General features: G+C 41.6%; 1 protein-coding gene across 29 annotated transcripts in view; it reads left to right on the top strand.

Annotated features, from left to right (window-relative positions):
- The window catches only part of GTDC1 (glycosyltransferase like domain containing 1), a 187612-nt gene that overhangs the window by 24687 nt on the left and 147180 nt on the right, over window positions 1–15745 (top strand). For 19 of the 29 annotated variants that reach the window (XR_014184294.1, XR_014184295.1, XR_014184296.1 and 16 more), the window contains 2 exons: window positions 2521–2701; window positions 14111–14176. The exons of 5 other annotated variants lie outside the window; for them this stretch is intronic. The gene's annotated coding sequence lies outside the window, so the exon portion shown is untranslated. The remainder of the gene's footprint in view (window positions 1–2520; window positions 2702–14110; window positions 14177–15745) is intronic. 5 more of the 29 variants (XM_082055201.1, XM_082055222.1, XM_082055225.1 and 2 more) reach the window with 2 other exon arrangements.

Raw genomic sequence — 15745 nt, 5'->3', positions numbered from 1 at the left:
TTGGAATAAATATTGTTTTTGCTGGCACTTCATGGTTTTGGAAGCTTTTGCAACTCCTTTAGCTTTCAAAGATAACTGCAGGTGATTCCGGAGCCATTTCAACTAGTTCTGATAATATTCCATAGTAAAAGACCTCAGATTTTGCCAGTTTGAGTTCATGTTTTGACAAATATCCTCTTATCCCATTTCTACCCCATCTCTTCAAAATCCTGGATTGGAAACTCTCTGAGAAACTCAATGCTGTTGAGAATCTTAAGTTCTTTATGAAGACTGAAGTAAAAAAGTCATTAAACCTTGTCATTTTGAGAAACAAGTCAAAATGTGTAATGAGTAGAAACGTGTCATCTAACTTGCAATTGAAAATTGGGCAAAGATGGACTTTTAGGTACATAAACATCACAATTTTGTGATCTCTGTATCTAACGCAGCTGGTCCGGTGGCTCCGAGGTGACAGTTTACAGGGTGAAATGGTCATTTTCTGTGTCTTACAAAGAGTCAGCTTTTTCTTGTAGACAACATTAAGCATAAACTTGTACCGGTTTAATGTATTTTTTAACCTTTTTAATGTATTTTTGCTTTTTGCACACTTTATTATAGTGTTTTCTCCTTTCCCGTATCATTTTTTGTTTGGAGTAGAAAGTTCACACCTACTTTGCTAAAGATGGTAAAGGAGTGATTCTGGAAATTAACTATTAACTAGGAAAATTATAGAAACAGATCTGGACATGGCATCACAGGAACTCGAACTGTCTCAGGAGCTTCTAGAATCACTCATGTTAATTGTTGCATATCTGGTAAATGTGTTTCTTGCAAAGTACTGGAAGACTTCCCAAAAGTTCCTGTATTTTAAAGGGCAAAAAGGATGTTGCAGTGGATTTAGGCCAGGACAAAATAAAGGTGAACTTGGGCTTCTGTCAGTGAAGGCTTAAAAGCTAAAAGAAAATATAATTTGTGAGACAAAGCGGATGTATTTTTTTTAATAGGATTGAGTGTCTGGCCTATATTGCTATATTAAACTAATTTATTTTAAACCATGAAATCATTGCAACACAATATTTTGATATAAAAATGTGGATTACGTGTAGCTGAGACACAGAAGAGATTTAAAGTGTCCTGTTGCTTAAAGTGTAACTTTTAATGGGATGAGGAAGACCTACATTGGGTGGGTCTCCCATGCATTCATGGCCCAATTACTCTTAATCAGCAGTTTTGTCAGTGATGTAAGTTTTGCTGCTTTATTTTTCAGATGATGCAAAGGTTACTGGAGAAATAGATCCACAGTTAGTCATGTAGTTCAGTCATCAAAATACAGTAAAGCTGTAGCTGGTACAGAAAACTTCGGTTGGGAAACCCCATGTTGATAATACGGGTGTGATGTGAGGAGAGGCTGAGACGGTTTGGCCTTGAGATGAGTAGGATGAGGGGCACAAACTGAAATACAGGAAATTCCACTTAAACACAGGATGAAGTTTTTCACTGTGAGCGGTCAAACGTTGGAATAAGTTGCCCAGAGAGGCTGTGGAGTCTCCATCTGTGGAGATACTCAGAACTTGACGTGGTCCTGGGGAACCTGCTGTGGTTGACCCTGGTTTGAGCAGATGGCTTGGACTAGTCAGTCTCTGGAGGTCCCCACCAACCTCGTCCATCCACCGATTCTGTGCCTAAGGTGAGGACCTGGAGATGTGATGAGCTGTGGTGACTATGATGCCATGGCAAAAGGGCTAGTGCAGTCTTTGCAAATACAAGAGAGACCATGAAGTAGACAAACACGTAAGATGTTGGCATCAACTTACACAGCACTGCAAGACTGCTGTTAGTGTATTGTCTTGAATTCTGGTGGGGTGTTTTCCTGATGTGCTTAGGATGATAATGGTGGCCATCTCCTGTAGAGAGGACATCTAGTGGCAGGTGAGGTTGACAGAGTCTTTGAGGAGGGGAGGCAAGGTCCACTTGGCTCATCCACTGTAGGATTTGGTCAAGTATGGGACCAGACTCTTTTCAGTGGTGCCCAATGACAGGATGAAGAGCAACGGGCACAGACTGATGCACAGGAGTTTCCATCTGAATATGAGGAGAAACGTCTTTCTTTGAGGTGCCAGAGCCCTGGCCCAGGCTGCCCAGAGAGGTTGTGGAGTCTCCTTCTCTGGAGACATTCAAACCCACCTGGACACCTTCCTGTGCGATCTGCTCTGGTGAACCTGCTTTAGTAGGTGGGTTGGAATGGATGATCTCCAGAGGTCCCTTCCAAGCCCAACCAGTCTGTATTTCTGTATGAAGTGTATGAACCTACCTACTCTTGGTGGTCAATAGGCATAGGTGATTGTAGACTGTCCTGTCGTCTGCCTTTAGCTCAAGTGCAGTCGTCTTTTGCAGACATTATTAGATAAAGAAAGTATTTGGGATAAATATTTGGGTGATGTTGTATTGAGTAGGATTTTGATGAAGCATCTTAACCTAAAACAGTTGGAAAGTTAGACCAAATGAGCTCATATACTTTTTTTATTTTCTCCCTCTATTCAGATTTAAGAAAGCTATTACAATACAACTGGGAAAACTGCACTTTATCATCTGAAACAGATAGAACGGATGGGAAAAAGTACTGCTCACCACTGAGGTCCGTAAACAAGATTCATAAACTGCTTTGTTGAAGACAACTAAAGCAGCACAGCCTGGTATTTACTGCTCCCAGTTTTGGATGCAGGTAATAATACTTCTGATAAATATGGTGTGTTACTTAGATAAAAAAGGGCAAGTGTGTAGTTCCCTATTTGACAGGCAGAAAACACAGGAGGCAGGAGGTAAGTGGCTCATGGCCAGTAATTCAATGTAGAGTGGGGGTCCTGGTCCCTGCTCTTGCATTGTGTTGTCTCGTTGCGGGTCACTGTGCCTGTGCAGAATATCATCGATTCCAGAGCAAAATCTTTAGTCTGGCTTCATCCTGCACTTTGTGGGATGATACTCCTGGTTGGTTGTGAAGGTGGTCCCTTTCAGAAGATCATTAATGGATCAAGTTGTGGATCTGGTTGTATGGTGGCACTAACTGGCCCCATAAAGAAAAGGAGACTTGATTGCCTTCTGTGCCCAGCTCAACGGGTACAGAATTCTTGGTGTTAGTAGATTTCTACTAATGATTTGTGCTGTGTTTGCCCTGAAATGGAGCTACAGTTCACATTGTGCTTCCAGTGTATGGTAAGGCTGATAAGGTTACAGGTTTTTGGGAATCAAAGGAATTTTTCCTTTAAGGCAAGATTAGAACATGCTTACTGACTTCTCTTTTGTCTCCTTTTTAATCAAAACCTGGATTCACATGGTTGCAACAGAGGTGGGAAATGTTAAGGACACGAATGAGATGTGTCTGTTAAAAATTGTGCTGTACTTATAATTCAAGTAGACCAGCTTCATATGGCGCTACATGAGTGACAGATGTGTTGGCATTACAGTGAAATAGGAAGAGATCACAGATCACAGAATCGACTGGGTTGGAAAAGACCTCAGAGATCATCAAGTCCAACCCTTGGTCCAACTCCCATCCATTGACTAGATCATGGCACTAAGTGCCATGGCCAATCTCAGGTTAAAAACCTCCAGGGCCGGTGAGTCCAGCACCTCCCTGGGCAGCCATTCCAATGCCTGACCACTCTCTCTGCAAAGAATTTCTGTCTAATCTCCAGCCTCAATTTCCCCAGGCAGAGTTGAAGCCCATGCCCCCTTGTCCTATTGCTGACTGCCTGGGAGAAGAGCCCAATCCCCACCTGGCTAGAACTGCCCTTCAGGTAGTTCTAGAGAGCGCTGAGCTCACCTCTAAGGCTCCTCTTCTCCAGACTAAACAAGCGCAGCTCCCTCAGCCTCTCCCCATAGGGCTTGTGTTCAAGTCCCTTCACCAGTCTTGTTGCTCTTCTCTAGACCCGCTCCAGCACTTCAATCTCTTTCCTGAGCTGAGGGGCCCAGAACTGACCACAATACTCCAGGTGTGGCCTCACCAATGCAGAGTACAGTTCATCCATCGTGTATCTTGTGAAGATAGAACCGTGATTGACATTATACAGGATAAGATTTTTCAAGTTTTTCTGAATTGCTGTTTTTGGAAATTATTTAGACGTTTAGGTACCCAAGCCTCATTTTTAACTTGACGAGGTTTTCAGCTTCTCCTTTTGAAAATGTGTCTCCAAGTTACTTACGTATTTTTTCTGAAATAATTTCATATGGTGTAGAACATAGGAGAGGGATGTGCACTGAAGTACTTACTAGAACACACAAAGCAATAGCAAGTCCAAGGGCAGGATGTTCACTGGGGGTGAGTGGAGGTTGGATGGAGCCCACTGGTGCCACCCTCACAAGTGACCAGTTTTGCATTTATTTGCATCAGCATTTACTGGGTAGGTGAGCACAACCTCTGTGATTCATTTTAAGCTTCACTCTGCAGTTAAGTGGCTCCATAAATGTTCGTGATGTCCATACATAGGCTTTGATATGCAGATGGTGGTGTTTAAGTGTAAATAAATTTAAAATCACCGAATCATTTTGGTTGGAAGAGACCCTCAGGATCATTAAGTCCAACCATAACCTAACTCTAGCTCTAAACCATGTCCCTAAGGACCTTGTCTAAATGCCTTTTAAACCTCTCCAGGGATGGTGACTCCACCACTGCCCTGGGCAACCTGTTCCAATGCCTGACAACTCCTTCCATGAAGAAGTTTTTCCTAATATCTAATCTAAACCTTCCTGGCACAACTTGAGGCCGTTTCCTCTTGTCCTGTCACTTGCTACTTGGGACAAGAGACCAACACCCTCCATGCTCCAAGCTCCTTTCAGGTAGCTGTAGACAGTGATAAGGTCTCCCCTCAGCCTCTTGTTCTCCAGGCTGAACCCCCCAGCTCCCTCAGCCGCTCCCATCACCCTTGTGCTCCAGGGTCCATCTCAGATTTGGCTGCAGGTTGTAGACTTATGAAGGTGACAGTTGTGTTCTTGGCTCTGCAGGTCCAAGTGCCTTCAGGGACTGTCCTCTCCTGTGGACTTTTCTTCACTGCCCTCTCCTATGCAGTTTGAGGCACAGGGTTGAGTCCTTCCCTCTGTACCTTCTGGGTGTTCCAGCTTGTCCCCATCCCCTCTGGAAAAGCGGTGGGATGGCACTGGATGGCTGTGATATGTGTCTGTACACTGTGCCCAGTGCATTTTTATTATATGAAGGCAATTCCTTCGGACTTTGTGCGTTTTTCTTGTGTGGTCATTTGTCCTTTTCACAAAGGGCATGTAACCGTGGTTTAAATTAAGTGCATTTAATCTTGAACAAGGCCACTTTTCACAAGTAAAAGCCTAATGGGAGCCTAGCTGATGAAGTAAGAATTTTTTTAGATTACTGGAGAGCTTACAAATGATAGAACTTAATTTAAAACCAGGAAAAATTTCAAAGTCTTGCACTGAGCAGCGTAGGGGAAAGGGACCTGGGGGTCCTGGGGACAGCAGGGTGACCATGAGCCAGCACTGGGCCCTTGTGGCCAGGAAGGCCAATGGTATTAGAAAAGGGGTGGTTAGTAGAGAGGTTCTCCTGCCCCTGATGAGACCACATCTCTGTGGTCTCTGCCCTGGTGAGGCCACACCTGGAATCTTGTGTCCAGTTGTGGCCCCTCAGTTCCAGCAGGACAGGGAACTGCTGGAGAGAGTCCAGCGCAGCCACCAAGATGCTGCAGGGAGTGGAGCATCTCCCGTGTGAGGAAAGGCTGAGGGAGCTGGGGCTCTGGAGCTGGAGAAGAGGCGGCTGAGGGGTGACTCCTTCATGGTTATCTATATATAAAGGGTGAGTGTCAGGAGGATGGAGCCAGGCTCTTCTCGGTGACAACTAATGATAGGACAAGGGGCAATGGGTGCAAACTGGAACACAGGGGGTTCTACTGAAATTTGAGGAGGAACTTTTTCCCAGTGAGGGTGGCAGAGCCTGGCCCAGGCTGCCCAGGGAGGTTGTGGAGTCTCCTTCTGTGCAGACATTCCAACCCGCCTGGACACCTTCCTGTGTAACCTCATCTGGGTGTTCCTGCTCCGGACTGGATGAGCTTTTGAGGTCCCTTCCAATCCCTGACATTGTTTCTGGGATTATTCTTTTAGGGTGCTATTGCTAGAAGCTGATTTTCTTCTCTGAATTATGAAAATGTAACACTTGAAAATCTGAGGAATATGTCTTAGCACAAAGCAAAAACGATATCCTGTGTTCAAATGGCAGCAGCAGCAAGTACAGACAGTTCTGAAGCGTGTGGTTGCTGCTGTGAAGGTACCTCAGAGGCTGAAAGTAGAACCCCCTTTCAGACTCTTCCATCCACGTACCTGTGACTCGCATCATCTGTGGAAGGGGCTTTACCACAGGGTTGCAAAGCGCGGATCGAAAGCGCGTGTTACCAAATGTCACGCTGCACTTGGGGCTGGAAGTGGCTGAGGTGTGGGGGGAGGTTGCTGTGTATTTTTTTCAGAGAGGTGTAGCATGGGCTTTTCCCATGCAGAAGCAAAAGCAAGTGTAGAACATGAATTAGTGCTCTGTAGGTGCTCATATATATTTATACATAGGCTGGTGTGTTCTTTTTCTGCCTTTTTTTTTTTTTTTTTTTTTTCCTGACAACTTGAATTTGAATATTAGCAACTGGAAATTTCACAGGATTCTGGTAAACAGTTAATAATTATTTTTAGGTGATTTCCAGGCTGTAATCTCATTAACTCACTGTTTCGGCATACTTTGTAACAGTATCTTTTTTTTTTTAATGAGACAAACTGGGGTATTTACTCAGATGTTTGGTAGGAAACAACAGCATCATGATAGTGGGTAAATCCTGCGAGTCTGCTGAAGTTCATCTGAGCAGCACGCCTGGTATAGACAGGACAACTTGTACAGAAGTTAATATTAAAATACCTATTTTCTGTCTGATTTTTGCGCTTTGTGGGGTTGTTTTTGTTGTGTGTTATTTTTATGTTCATGAATAATGTATTCACATAGCAGGGCAATTCTGAGTATGTCTTAATGTATAGGGGCACAGTTAGAAACAGTTTAAAAATCTCACTTGGGATGGACTCAAAATGTTACTAACATGGACTATATGTATGTACTTCCCTTCACTTGAGGGATATTTAGCTTTTACTGGCTTATAGACCCTGTGACAGATAGGGGTACAGATCTATAGGAAGCAATATTCTCGCTGAGATCAGGAAGAGTTGTTCTGTCCTTCTTTTGTTCATAAAAAGTAGCTGAAAAGGAAAGCCCACAGCTGACAACAGTGCCGCTCTTACAACAAATAGCCAGATTTTAATGAGGTCAAAGGATTTACGAGGTAGCTTTCCAGGTACCATGTACTTACTCAAATCACTGAACAACCCATTGGTATCATTTATTTAAGTGGTGAGAGCAAAAAAATGAAGTAGTGTTGTTCTTGAGGGTGGACATATACAGCCTGTGCAGAATTCTTGATCCTGGCTCACCTGGGGCTTAACATTCTTGAAATAAACCTGGATTTGCAGTGTGATAGCTTTGAAGAATTGACTGAGCTTGCGAGGCCGACTGGTTCATCTCAGCTTAGGATGGGAACTAAAACCCCTCCCTGCACCTAAAGAGGAAGTAATGACTTAAAATATGCTTTTATCTTCTGTATTGAAGGAAGATAAAGGGTTTCTTTTAAAATGTTTATGCAGAAAAGCTGCATTTTGTGTCATAATTTTTTTGGCGATTTAATTATAGTCTTAAAAATGCTTAAGTGACTGTACAGTTCTAAAAGCATTTGACAAAACCTAGTTGTGTGTTCTGTGGTCAGCAAAAACTTAGCGGTCGGCGTTGCATGTTTTTATTCTGTAAGGCTATTGGCAGCTCAAAGAGTTATGTATTTCTATAGATTTTGTGAAACTGTAATGAAAATCAAGTTATCACTGTGAAGCTCACAGGTTTGACAGTAAGAATGGCCCTTTGATCTCTGAAGGCTGCTGGGTTCTCCAGACAAGTTGAAACCATAAACATTTTATGGCACAAGATGAAATGCTGGGATCCAAACATAAATTTGAAGAAGAGAAAGAATAAAAGGTTGGTGAATGCCTGCATCCTTGAATTTCTTGGCTTGCTGCAGGAAGGAAGAGCCACGTCGTATTTTGGTAACTTCTAATGCATTGGAAGAATATAGACTACAGGTGACTTGGACCAAATCCTGCAGACATCCTGCGTGCAGGAATAGGATCTAATTTTAGTAAAATAAGATTTTATGTTCATCTTGCATTGTCCAGAATGCTGAAGAATTTTACCTAAACTACCAGACTAAATATTTCTATGTATTTAGTCACTGTGGAGAGGGAGCAGAGTCCAAGACCACAGGTTTAAACCACAATCTTTAATTTTCTCTTTGAATAGAAGAGCATGGAGGGAGAAGAGTGTTGTCGTGTTCCTCCTTTGAAAATGAAAACAAAGGAGATTGACATCCTTTTACTTTTTCAATCAAGTGTCACTCATCCTCAACTTGTAATAGTCAATTCAGAATGGCTACTTACACTTCTTAACAAAATTGGATGAAAGAGCCTTGCAGATGAGTTAAAGACCACAAGGAAAAAAGAAAAGAGCTCATAACTTCATAACTTTAAACTGAATTAGTCGTTTCTTTGAATTGCTTGTTTGCAGTCGTGTTGCCATAGGTATCAAAGCAGCTAGCTATTATCATTTCTTTGTGAGGATTTCTGCTTTTAACTTTTTCATATTCGCGTTTCAGCAAATCAAAAGGGAAGGTGTGTTGTTTTAAAGATAGGCTAAACATACCTATGTGGAGGTTTTGTGGGTACCAGAATGCGGCGACACCGCATCTTCATACGGCAGCAACGTAATTACATACTGTGCGTTCTTGGGAAATGTTTATCTTGGTTGCTAAAGCTTCCTCCTGACTTTGGTGTTTTATCTCTCCTGAGTAGATGAAGCGAGCTCAGGTACTCGCTACACTTAGAGCTTTCTCGTGGTGTTTGAAAGGACCTGCAGTGTCGGCTGCCAGCAAGTTTTAATGATAAACGCTACTTTTATGGATTTATGTTCAACTCTGCTTTGCTTTCAGTCGAGACTTTGATTTTGGGTTCTTTACAAGAGCCTACATTATTGTGTCTTTGATAGCTTGGGAGACATCTGAAGCTCTAGATGTTTTAGGAATGGGGGAAAATCCTAAAGGTTGGGTTTCCTAAAGGTTTGAGAGGAGTGGCTGACACTGGAAGCTGTGCTGCCATCCAGAGACCTGGACAGGCTGGAGAGCTGGGCGGGGAAAAATTTAATGAAATATAACAAGGGCAAGTGTAGAGTCTTGAATCTGGGCAGGAACAACCCCAGGTTCCAGTATAGGTTGGGAAATTACATATTAGAGAGCAGTGTAGGGGAAAGGGACCTGGTGGTCCTGGTGGACAGCAGGGTGACCATGAGCCAGCCCTTGTGGCCAGGAAGCCAATGGTACCTGGGGTGGGTTAGAAGGGGGTGGTCAGTAGGTCAGAGAGGTTCTCCTGCCCCTCTGCTCTGCCCTGGGGAGACCACACCTGGAATATTGTGTCCAGTTGTGGCCCCTCAGTTCCAGCAGGACAGGGAACTGCTGGAGAGAGTCCAGCGCAGCCACCAAGATGCTGCAGGGAGTGGAGCATCTCCTGTGTGAGGAAAGGCTGAGGGAGCTGGGGCTCTGGAGCTGGACAAGAGGACACTGAGGGGTGACCTTATAAATGTTCACAAATATGTAAAGGGTGAGTGTCAGGAGGATGGAGCCAGGCTCTTCTCAGTGACAACCAATGATAGGACAAGGGGTAATGGGTTCAAACTGGAACACAAGAGGTTCCACTTAAATATGAGAAGAAACTTCTTCCCAGTGAGGGTGACAGAGCCTGGCCCAGGCTGCCCAGGGGGGTTGTGGAGTCTCCTTCTGTGCAGACATTCCAACCCGCCTGGACACCTTCCTGTGTAACCTCATCTGGGTGTTCCTGCTCCGGCGGGGGATTGCACTGGATGAGCTTTCCAGGTCCCTTCCAATCCCTGACATTCTGGGATTCTGTAATGATTCTAAATATCTATGTGTGTAAGTAGCATAGCAATGATTAAGAGGGTATTAATTAAGAGGGTATTTTGTTTTTAGGTTTCATGTTATGTCATGGAACAACTGCAAAAATTGCGTTAAGGCATCAAAGATAACGGCACGCAAAAGCCTTATTGCGGCACACACTGAGAAACGGTGTTTTGGTGGGGTCTTGTGCGTAACTTTGTAGATGTGACCGACAATAAGTCACACGGGAGCCACTCATCTGCCTCATGGTGTTGTCATTCACGAATATTTCCCCATCCCGGCAATGGAGCTGTCGTATTTATCTTCTAGACGAACATACAGTGAAGTCATGGAGGAACAACTTAAACAAATGGAGCCCCAACCTACTCCCGCATGCAGCGCTTTTGGAACCTGTACAGCTTCTCGTACTAAAAAAAGGGTATTTTGGGGATGATTAATAGTGTTTTTTACACTTGCATCTTTTAGTAATGTTTCTTATTTAGTGTCATTTCGCTAAATAAAGGTTTGGTTTAGTCTTAACTTGAAAGGCTGGCTTTAAAGCGGCATGCAGGGAGTGATTTCCTTTTGAAGATTGAATCTATTTACAGAATCTCACTACTGTTTTTAACGAACTTCTTTGCAATGTTTTCTTTCAACTTTCAAAATTCATTAGCCATAAAACGTGTGTAAAATGTCCTCAGTCTCTGAATTGCTGTTTTATTCAGCAGCTTTGTGTATCTCTGAATTTAAATTTAAAGAAAAAAAAGAAGTCATTTAGCGAGGAAATAGTTAATAACAAAACATTATGAACAGTGTTTGAAGAGGCTGTTAGTTTTGCTCAGGAAGTTTTCATTTTGTAGAATTTGTGCTGCCTCATTATTTGTAATATTGAAACTACTCCTTACCAATCATACCAGTCGCTTACATGAAGAAATGAAAGTCATGGTTACAATTCTGGATGGAAAATACTGAGTGAGGCTTAGTGGGCCAAATTCTGCTGTGAAGTAAAATGGTAAGAAGTGTTGCACAGACTGATCATTTTAACAGGGTCGCAAACAGGATTCTTAATGTCTTTCTGGGATGACTAAATTTAATGAAAAGATGCAACATAAACCTTTTGTGAACCAAAGTCAGGACCCAGATTTTGCCAGAGTTGATGCCAATGCACCCAAAACTTGATGTCAAAGACCGAGATGAATTTTAAGGCGAGTGTGCAGAGCTGGTTTAGTTGGTGGATACTTTTCTCACCCCAGCTGGGTATATAGGGGCAATTTTTACTTTCCTTTTCAAGGTTGGTTGACTTTTGGTGGTCACTAAACTCTTTATCATAGATGGGTAGTTGACCTCAAGTCTCTTTTAGTTTGAGTAATTATGCCTGACCTCCTTTAAAATTCACTCTGTGGTCTCTCAATAGCAGGGTATTTGTAACTCTTTTTTCTAGTAGGGTCTCTTGCTGGCTGTAGCAGTGACAATGTGTTTTCTGCAGGTTTTAGTTGTCATTTTTCTGGAGGTTTTGGAACCTCTTGGTGTTCAATGGTCAGGGATGAAGGAGCCTGAAGTTATTGTTGGCTCAGACTCACAGCCCAGGTGAGGTTGTTCCATCACTATGAAGTTCAATTTAAATTGACTTCTGGCATCTAGGGATTTTTTAGGTATAGAAAAATAGCATAATGGGACAAGTTGGCACAAGGAGATGTGATTGATGTGTATTATACTTCAGCCATAGGATCCATTCCTGGGGAACATCATTTAGAGAGATTAGTAAATTATTGTGTATTTTTCCCTTTTCCATGTAGGTTTCACTTTTAGCAGAATTAGTCTGGATGTAGCACTTAATTTAATGTATTTTGTTATACATCAAAGAAAAAATCTTTGTCTTCAAAGAGCCAATAGAAATATTTGCTACTATGTTTTTAACTGTAATGTATTCTATGCACTTTAGTACCAAGTTTTTTGTTTTTAGGGAAAATACCAGGAATTTCTGTGTCTTCCAACATTCCCCCACCCTTGCCCAACAGATCTGCTTTGTTAATGGCGCAAATGCAAAAAGACATAGCCGGTACACCTGTAAGTTAATGACCAATTCAAAACCAAAATTAAGGTAGAAATTCTGCTAATGTTACAAAATCAAATAGTTTCAATTAAAAAATTTTCACATTTGTTTTATATAGCATCAATATTTTTATTAAAAAATTATCTCTGTCCTAAGTAACAAGTTAATTTGTCTCTCAGTGAAAGATATAAAATGACTATTTGCCAGTCACGTAGAGTTTTGTAGCTCCTGCTTCTTTCCTAGTAATACCTTGGAGCAGTTGCAGTGCGTTCTCTTGGAATATAAACCACTTCCGTGATGCTAGAAATGCTTTGGAGTAGATCAGCAAGTTGTTAGACCGAAAGACTTCAAGAGGCAATACATTAGGCAAAAAGCAGTGGCGATACCTGTAGAGCACACCATACGTGCCCTTGAGCACAAGATAATAATTAATTGCTCGTATTCCCATGCAAACGAGCCCGGGTGTTGATGTTTATGAATTGCAAAGATCGCAGCGATACCAACTTAAGCTCCAAGCTGCTGGAGTTGTTTATACCCATTCAATTTTTAATGTACCTATAAGATGGCTCAATGAGGGCGTTTAATCTAAAGGGATTTGCGTGCCGTAATCGCACCTCCAGTGATTTAAACACAAAAGTAAGGGTCATCCTTCGAGGTATTTTAAGTGCGAACTTCCACTTCAGTATTCATAATAAACAGTGAGAACATCTCTGAAAATATCTTCATGATGGTCATTAAAAGTCATGAAGTATCTGCTGTTAGGTAGCCCGCGGGGTGAGAAGTTCCCCACAGCTTGTGGGTACCTGCTTCGCTAATTAGTTCATACTCATTCACATCACGCGTTTTGCACTTCGGTCTAGAAGAAAATATTTGACTAGAATTGACTTTCTCCGGCATTCCGGTGCAGCAGTGCTGTGTTTCCTAAAACCGCAGTCGCAAGAACTGTGTGACTTAGATAATAATTTAATTTGCAGTTCAAATAAATATAAATATTAATTGCAAGCTTACATGTCATAGATGCATTTTTGGTTGTTTCACACCAGATATGCTTTAGAGTGTATGCATGTAGACTCCTGGTAGCTTAAGCGTTTTGTTCTTGCGGATTTCTTGGTGTTTCGTTGCATGTGCCTGTAAACAGAGCAAAACCGGGAACAAATAGGGTGAAAAATGGGTCTGTGCAGAGCTGCTTTGTGGGGATCTGGTGAGCTGGAGGGTGACCTTGGAGTGGCTGAATTTGGGGGAAGTGAGTAAAACTTGATTTATTTTTGAAGTAGAAGATGTTAATGTGAAATCTTATTGTGGAAGCTCCTGGAGTTACCAGGTTTGATTTGTGTGTGACCAATAAAAACCCACCCCAAATTTCCATGTGGGAGTTAACATTTCACAATTCCTTTAGTTGTGTTCAGTGAATTAAAAGAAGATATTAGGAAAAAATGAGATCATGTTGAGTATATATTACCTGTACCATATAATTTAAATCCAAGCTATTTTCACTGAATTATAAGAGTGGGAGGAGTTTGTGAGTCACCGTGGAATGCAAAATGTCAAAATGACTAATTATACTCTTACGGGGCCGAGGAGATACGGTTAATTCCTGAGCAGCGGAACAGGTCTTTAAAGACTGTGGTAAGACTATCCCTGATACAAATATAGCTAATACTATTTGGGTATAATTACATTAGTTGTCATGGCACCGTTTAGCAGATTACATCGCGCCGTTGGGTTTCTTGCATGGGACAGTGCGGGTGGTTTCGTGTAGGTAGGAAACATAAAGCTGCATCATGTTTTGCATGTGGAAATTTGCCGTGTGTTACACCTGATTTTATGTGACTGTAATCAAGATAATAATTATGATATTTCACTTGTGCCAAAGTTCTGCTGTGTAGCGGATAAGAATTTTTTTAGTTTGTAGGAGATACTAAATCACGTCTCGATTGTCTCCATCACATTTTTTCAGTAGATCTCCTCCTTTAGCAGTTTTTTAAAAGCTTTACTTGTGGTCCACTAGTGCAAAAAGTGTTAATTTCACCTTAACTATTTCTCACAGGAGCATGTGGGCAGGAACTTTGCTGCCAGACCCTCCTCTGCTACTTACCTGTGTCTGTTTCTTAAGGTAAAATGTTATTCCTGTGCTCTAAACAATGTGCAGAATTTGTGGGGGTTTTCCCTGTTTTCAAATAGAAATAATTATTATCTGAACGCTTGAGCAGAGCCAGAGCAACAGGCTGATTTAATTTAATTCTGTCAAATGCAACACGTTACATTTCTTGACAAAGTTATATTGGTGTATCATTTAATGTAGGTGCTGCTGGAAGTCCCGTCATTTGCTCGTTTTGTTAAAACTGTAGCATTTCTATAGGCAAAAATTAATCTGTTTATAGGAAGGATAGTACAGGAGATTATCTGAAATACTGCGACAAAAATATTACTAATGTTATTTAATTTGGTTAAATTGATATTGTGCGATTTCATTAACTTTTAAGCGGGGCGGGGGGGGGGAGAATCTGCAAGTAAAGTGATGCTGTGGTCTATATATGCAACATATAAATTGCACAAGCAGCTGATACATTGAATAACGTGAACAGCGACTGTGCTTGTAGTTCTGTGAGAAAATATATCACAGTTGTGAACTGTGAAGAAATGCACTTGGTGTAGAGTCCCACCCAAACCTGATAAACAGCGATTTTATTTATATTTCATTTCTTTTGCGAGAGGTGAGCATTTGCTGCACAGTGTTACTACTTCTGTGATAGCTGATTCATCCCTTTGCTATGCAAATTTGAAGTATACAAGGACTCGGTACTTTTATTTAAGAAATATGCCTGCAGGCTGTATTGGTAGGCTTTAGGGAGATATCTGGTTTGGTGTGAAATAAATAGTTGTTCAAAGATCACATGAATTTCTGTCTTAGAAGATGAAAAGTGACGCTGTGAGCGTTTTGAGCGTGCCCTCCCATACCCGGCGCGTGGGTTTGTCACTTGGTTTTGGTTTTTCAAAGAAACCTCGTGGTAAAATGCCAGAGCTGCAGGTGGGGTGGTGGAGAGGACAGCAACGTGTCACCCCAAAAATGCAAAAATTAGGACTTAAATTTCAGACACCACCCAGTCCCAACCTCTGGGGTTTTGACCATTACTGGGCCTGGTCGAGGGAGTAGTTGCTTTTGCTTAAACATTTATTTTCAGACTGTTTTAGTGCTTGGCTTTAATGAATGGATTATATACTGTAATTCAGGTTTATGTATAAGTTGTAGGCATCCAAATTTGTGTATTTTGAGTGGAATGGGAGGAGAAAAAACTCTCTGAAAGCATTTGAGTGAAAGACGCTTTGGTACTTGCAGTTGGTGTTAAAGATTTGTCTTGCTGAAGAAAACAAAACATTTCCTTAAAAATCATTTGCTGCCTGATGCAGGACACACTTTAATAGACAATTACAAAATATAATAGCAGCTTAATCAAACTTAGGTTGTAAAATAGCTTTTAGGTTAAACCCAGCCCCTTTTTATTCTGTTACTTTAAAAAACGTTGATCAACTCCTCACTTCAGTAAGAAATTCCTTCTTGGTGCAGTTTTATTTTCCTTTTTCTCTCATCCAGGAGACATAGTGGTTTCTTTTCTGCTACAGAGGAATAATGTGTCTTGGAAAAATTTTAGCCTTTTCTATGAAAAACTATCTTAATTTATCT

The sequence above is a fragment of the Streptopelia decaocto genome, assembly GCF_964273445.1.
Source record: "Streptopelia decaocto genome assembly, chromosome: 6".
In the NCBI taxonomy this organism is placed as follows: Eukaryota; Metazoa; Chordata; class Aves; order Columbiformes; family Columbidae; genus Streptopelia; species Streptopelia decaocto.
The sequence above is the reverse complement of the archived record's forward strand: the minus strand, read 5'-3'. Positions and strand labels throughout refer to the sequence as shown.